At 35.6% G+C, this 6,943-nt stretch overlaps 1 pseudogene; it reads left to right on the forward strand.

Annotated features, from left to right (window-relative positions):
* The first annotated feature begins 612 nt into the window (after positions 1–612).
* On the forward strand, positions 613–6,603 carry LOC122358593 (annotated as a pseudogene).
* Positions 6,604–6,943: the final 340 nt, after the last annotated feature.

The raw sequence follows: 6,943 nt of genomic DNA on the forward strand, positions 1-6,943 counted from the left end.
ATGCATGAGAATCACAACTAAGTCTCCTGAGGTTTGAAAGAGTAATGGAATAATGGAGCCTTGATAGAGATTGCAAGACAATAAATATGTATTTTGTCTTTCTTCCACCACACTCTCAGTTTTTACATTTTTGACTAATCCTTCATGTCTCATTTGTGTCTACCTCTATTTCTCCCAAGGAATTTTAGGAGAAACATCTTAAATGTTGTCGAAACTAAAATAAGAGATATGTGAGAATCTCATCTAAGACTCCCGAGTTTATGAAAAGCAGGCACTAAGCAATACATGTTTCCTATAGGAAGTGAAAAGATGTGTGTTTGTAAAAAAAAACAAATCTATCGTTAAGCAGTTTTAACTTTCAACTTCTTTCTCTAATCTGTTGCTATAAAAAAACACAGTCATGTACATTTGCTGACCTTAGGGGTTTTCAGCTAATTTTCATTTTTGGGTGAACTCTTCCTTGATAATTTACCTTAGATGTTGATTAGGCTTTAAAAACAGAGGACTGCATAGAAATGAATAAAGAAATGCAATGCAAAACAGGAATAAAATTAGTGCGATCGCATGCTGTGATGACGTTTTCTTGTTCCTGGGAAAAACTGTATTGATACTTTCAGCTCATGCAAGCAAATCATCTTTCGTTTTAGTTCGGTATTTGCTGTTTGTCTAAACTCTGCAACTATGTACTTGTGGATGTTATGTATTTTGGTGTCCTCCACCTCCACTGGAATCAAACTGGATGGAAATGGTTATATTGACCTTATCATTGCAATCAGTTCAAAAGTACCACAGGATGACAGACTCATTGATAAAATTAAGGTGAATATGCACTTTTGATCTATTTAACAAACTTCATATATGTGATTTTTTTTTTCTGTATTTTCTTTTTACATTTTTTTTAAATTTCATGTTTTCATAGTTGATCTGTTCACTTTCATTCTAACAGGAGATGGTCACTGAGGGGTCGTTTTACCTTTATGATGCATTGGATAAAAAGGTCTATTTCAAAGAAGCTACAATCCTAGTCCCACCTGAATGGACCGGTCCAAACTTCACCCAAGCAAGAACAGAGTCCTTTGAAAAGGTACCGAGAATTATGCCTTTTAATCTTGCCTACCAGATATTAAGGCTCACAAATAAATTACATCACTGGTATAGGATGTTTCTTAGACTGTTTCTATGTAAAACACAGGCCAAAATAAGAATTGATAATGCTAATCCAGCATACGGCGTTGAACCCTACACTAATCAATATGGTGAATGTGGAGCTGAAGGAGAGTTCATTCATTTCACCCCAAAATACCTCTTGAATGATAGTTTAATTCAACTTTACGGATCAAGAGGTGAAAGCTGCATATCTTTATTTTTATTTTTTTTACATTTATTTTTATCATGAACTAAGAGAGGTCAGAAAGGTCTATTAATACAGTGTTTGTTTTATTAGCAGTTTTCTTGTTTGTTTGCAGGAAGGGTCTTTGTGCATGAGTGGGCTCATGTGAGGTGGGGTGTATATGATGAATACAATGGAGAACAGCCATTTTACCACTCTAATGGCCGTATTAAAGCTACAAGGTGATAAAAAATTATTAAAATATGATTAAAATCTCCTTGGAAATGATCTCAACTATTGGTTTCCTACTTATCATTAGGTGTAGCAAAAATACTGAAGGTCAGTTTTATGAAGTTGCTGCTGGAGGATCTCTTCAACAGTGCCGCATTGATCCCCAAACTTCATTACCTACTAAGGGGTGCATGTTTTTACCTGACAGAAATCAAATCACAAATAGCTCCATTATGTTCTTACCGGGTCTGGATACTGTAAGTATTGATTGCCTACAGATTATACCTCAAAAAAAAAAAAAAAAACAATTTATGTTAACAAGTTGGAGTCCCTTTATTTTATTGCCCTTTTAGATATTGGGTCTTAGCAAAAACTAATTTTTCCTTTTCTTTATTATAAAATTACTATATACTATAAAATTACAATTTATCAGAGATAAATTCTTGAACTGTACACCTTTCCAGTGAAATTATTCCACATTTACTTTGAAATTATTTGAGATTGTGTACTGTATTTTACATTCACACATTTAACAGCTTTGCAGTGTTGAATTTAATGTTCATACATAAAATAAAATTCATCATAAAATAAATTAATAATTAAAAATGTGCCTTTAAAGAAACCTACTCCCTTTGGTGACATTACATTTATAAAGGGAATCCTTTTTTAGGTGACTACATTTTGTCAAGAAAATGACCACGATTATGAAGCTCCAAGCATGCAGAACAAGAAATGTGGCAAAGCAACATGGACTGTAATATTTGAGGATTCTGTGGATAAAGAGGCACTTCGTTCTCTGAAACCACTGCAGTCCCCTCCACCAGCACCATCTTTTAAAGTTGTGCAGCGAAAGAAAAGAGTTGTTTGCCTCATCCTTGATGTCTCAGGAAGCATGGGAGTATGTGATAACAGACATTAACTTCATTTGAAAACAAAAATGCTTGCCTGATAACCTTTTCTTGTAACTTGTGCTTTGAGTTTGATTGCTTTGTTTTCTAGGGACCTAGAATTCTTCAACTGCAGCAGGCTGCCACACACTTCTTGCGGAACATCGTTGAGGATCAAACTAGTGTTGGGATTGTAACCTTTAGTACTGATGCTTCTACTCTGAGTCCCTTGACTACTATTGACAGTGACACCACAAGAGAGAGTCTTATCAAATTGTTGCCAAAAGTAGCAGATGGATGGACCAACATGTGTAAAGGCCTTGATCTAAGCTTACAGGTGCCATATTAATTGTATAGTATGCATTTTGTATGTTGGTGATGTATAAAATATGCAAGTGATACGGCGGGCGGTTCTTAGCCTCCATGACATGCTTTTAACATCCTTTAATGCGCAGATAGCCATTGATTACCCCGCTTATTCCATGGTAATTTTCAAAATTATAGACAAGTTAAGACTAGCACATCTTTGCAGCGCAATATTTGACTGGAAGGGTAAAAATGCTGATTATTTCCGCCATTTACGGCTCATTAGCACTAACATTCTGTCCACTACATATCAGAGATGAAATAGTTCGGTAAGAAGACATTCATTTGAATTAATTCTCAATCTTGTGAGTGTGTGCGTGAGTTACCTGCTACTGTGCGTCTCTCAATCAAGCTGTGTTTACTTCAAAACTTACTTCAAAAATAGCAAGTTTACCTCTTCTCTCTCTCTTCCTCTCTCCCTCTCCCTCTACCTCTATCTCTACTTGCCAGCCAATCAGAATTGAATATTCAAACAGACCATGGAATAAATAGCTATTTTATGACAGCGATCCTTTTTCTTCAGGTTCTCCGAGCAGACAATGGGGATGCCTTGGGAGATGAACTAATTTTTCTGACAGATGGTCAGGCAACAGACGACATTACTCTTTGTGTTCCATCCACGATACAAAGCGGTGCCATTATACACACACTAGCTTTAAGTAACAGTGCAAGTCATGCACTGATAGAAATGGCAAACCAAACTGGTAAGTGATATCAGCCCAAAAAACAACTTACTGTATCTGTCTCAGTGTATATCATATAATATAAGCGCCAGTTTATTATTTAATGCAAAAATGTCTTAAACAGGGGGAATATTTTTATTAGCCAATGATAAGACCCCATCTAACCAGTTAATGGACGCATTTGCTTCACTCACATTATCAACTGGAGATTTCACAAAAGAGCCAGTTCAGGTTTGTCAAGTGATCTAACGGTAGTTTTTTTACTCTTAGAGTGTCATCAATATTATGAGCATTTTAACCATATTAATTTTTATCACTCCTTTAGCTAGAGAGTGTTGGAGTAAGAACATCTGATTGGTTCAATGGGACAGTTTCGGTGGATCAGACTGTTGGGAACAAAACCAGCTTTGTGATAATCTATGAAAGAATTTTTCCCAGCATTTACATACAGTCTCCAAGTGGCTTAAGCTACACTCAGACAAATATGAATCATGATGTTTCGCTAAAAACAGTTTTTTTAAAGCTTCCAGGAACGGCAGAGGTATGAACCTTGAAGTTATTTACTCAGTTTATAGTTTATAAACCAGAAACATAATTTATGGTAGGCATCTGGTCTAGGAGTTTTAGATTAAACATTTAACAACAACTTTAGACAGAGTTTATTATGATTCCGAGGATACATTTACAGAAAGCCTTACTGATCTGCTTTCTCACTGATAACTTTTATTTGTTTGATAGCCTGGGGACTGGGAGTACAGTATCCAAACTACAACACTTCAAGCTTTGACTATAACAGTGACGAGTCAAGCTTCTCAAGCTGATGTTCCTCCTATCATTGTCAAAACCCACATGAACCAGCAGTTCAGTGACGGCTCTAAACCCATGCTAGTGTTTGCTGAGGTTAGTCAGAATTACAGGCCTGTAATAAATGCTGATGTTTGGGCTACACTTGAGTCAGAAACCGGGTCCACGCATACATTACAACTCCTGGACAACGGAGCAGGTAAATTACCCAAAATATTATATAAATTAAAAAAATAAAATAAAATAAAGTAGTATTCCAAATTTTGACAAATTAATCAGATTCATCTTTCACAGGAGCTGATGCTATCAAAGATGATGGTATATATTCCAGATATTTCACAAAGATGGTAAACGGGAGAAGCAGTTTGAAAGTAAGAGTGAAGAATCAAGATGGACAAGCCAGATTTGCTGTCCTATATGTCCCTGGATGTGTGTTAAATGGTAAACTTTCAGATCCTGGGATATTCATTTAGATGAGATTGATATAGCTCTTATTTCTATATTAATCACTTGACAGGCTATATTATGCCATCTAAAGTGTGGTTCTAGAATACAATCAAATATGTTAAATGAAACCTATGAACTAAACTAAACTAGACTTATTTTCATTTCAGTAATAACAATTAATAGTGTATAATTACAGATGTAGGTCATCATACCACAAACCTTTTATGGTTGATAGCATTCCAATTTTGTTTCATGTTTTGTCATGTTGACTTCAACAGACATCCTGTACTCAGTGAATAGGAAGCAGTAAACATTACATAGAGATCATGTCAGTTGGAATGTATCTTGATAGTCATAAAGTTTTGTTCCTGAATGAATCTGTGTTTTGAATAAAATGTTTGTGTGAATAATTGAGTTACAGTTAATTTCATTTATAGTGCAGCTGAACCCTCCAAAGCCTCCAGTTTCTAAAGAACCACTTGAGGTTGAAAACTTCACCAGAACAGACACCGGAGAGAGTTTCGGTGGTGACTCTTTCAGGTACAACTCCACCAAATTTCCCTCCGAACAGAATCACAGATCTGAGTGCTGAGATCCAGGAGGACACTGTGCTTCTCAGCTGGACAGCTCCTGGTGAGGACCTTGACCAAGGAACAGGTAAATCATACAATTACTGTACTAGTATTTAAAAGGTGTTTAATTTGTTTGGGTTACTCCAACCCAAAATAATTTTTTTGTCATCAATCACAATTTTAATTAAACACAGTTTAAGATATTTTAGATGAAAACTGTGAGGTTTGTGACTGTCCCATTGATTTCCAATTAATAAACACCGTCAAGGTCCAGAAAAGTATGAAAACATTATGATATTAATCCATCTGTCATCAGTGGTTCTATCTGAATTTTATGAAGCAATTTTGGAGATTATCCACAGGATGCAAGCTTTTTTGTCAGCCGCAACATGTTGTGTTTATGCTTAGATTTTTGAAGAAAAACAGCGCATCCTTGTGGCACTGCTGACATAGAACAGCATACGTAGTTCAGTAGATACTCTGCAAAATGGTGCTACAATAATACAGAGAGACACATAGGAGGTTTTTTTGTACAAAAACGTATTCCCATCAATTCATAACATTCGGTCTGGACCTTGACAGTCCATCTTAATTCTTCAGTCTTATTTTCAAGCTGCTTCTCCCATTTACCATCTCTGTGAGATATCTAGAATAGGTTCCATCACCGTTGATAGCATCACAAGCTTCCCTGTTTTCATCGAAAATATTTTCAGTTGTGTTGTTCTGAAGATTAATGCCAAAATTTACATTTTGGTGTGGAGTATCCCTGTAATTTATTTGCTGACAAAAGTTGTTTTCAAGTTATATCAAGAAATAATATATATTGCACTGCATGTTTTTGTTTGTTTGTTTTGTTTCCTTAAGCTAAATCCTATGGGATCAGGTGGAGCTTTGACTTTAACATGCTTAAATTCAACTTCAGCAATAGTCAAGAAGTAAACACAACTGATATCTCACCTCTGGAGGCTGGATCAGTTGAACAACATTCCATTCAATCTTAATATTACAATCCAAAATGGCACCACGCTCTTCTTTTGCAATTCAGTCGGAGGACAAACAAAAGCTAAATCTGAAACCTCCAACATTGCTCAAGCTTCAAAGATCCTCCTGCTTCAAAAATATCAGACCCAGACATTAATTTGACGGTTCTTGTTATTTCCCTGTGTGTGGTAACTATGCTCATGTGCTTTATTGTTGCTGTAGTCATATTAGCAATGAACGCAGAAAGCGCTCTGCTCAAAAAAGATATGGCAAATAAGTGTCAAATCAGTTCTTGCGCCTAATTTGAACATGACTATGTAATTATTGGTATCTTTTAAGCAAAATATATCATATATCAAATATGTCATTATTCCACTTCAGAATCATGTAAATACCTATAATATATACACGTCTCAACTACTATATGCACACTACATATAAAAAAACATTTTAATGCAGCTAAAAAGTTATATTTTTGTATTACTAGTTGCCATTGTCACACATGTGGACTCTTTTGTTGTTGTTTTGTCTTCTCCCATGTGTTCAGTGTGACCTACTTTCTGTTAATTGTCTAATTGTCTTCAGCTGTGTTTTGTTAATTTAGTCAATTCCTGTGTGTATTTAGGTTCCAGTTTACTGCTG

This window comes from Puntigrus tetrazona, chromosome 15, assembly GCF_018831695.1.
Source record: "Puntigrus tetrazona isolate hp1 chromosome 15, ASM1883169v1, whole genome shotgun sequence".
Lineage (NCBI taxonomy): Eukaryota > Metazoa > Chordata > Actinopteri > Cypriniformes > Cyprinidae > Puntigrus > Puntigrus tetrazona.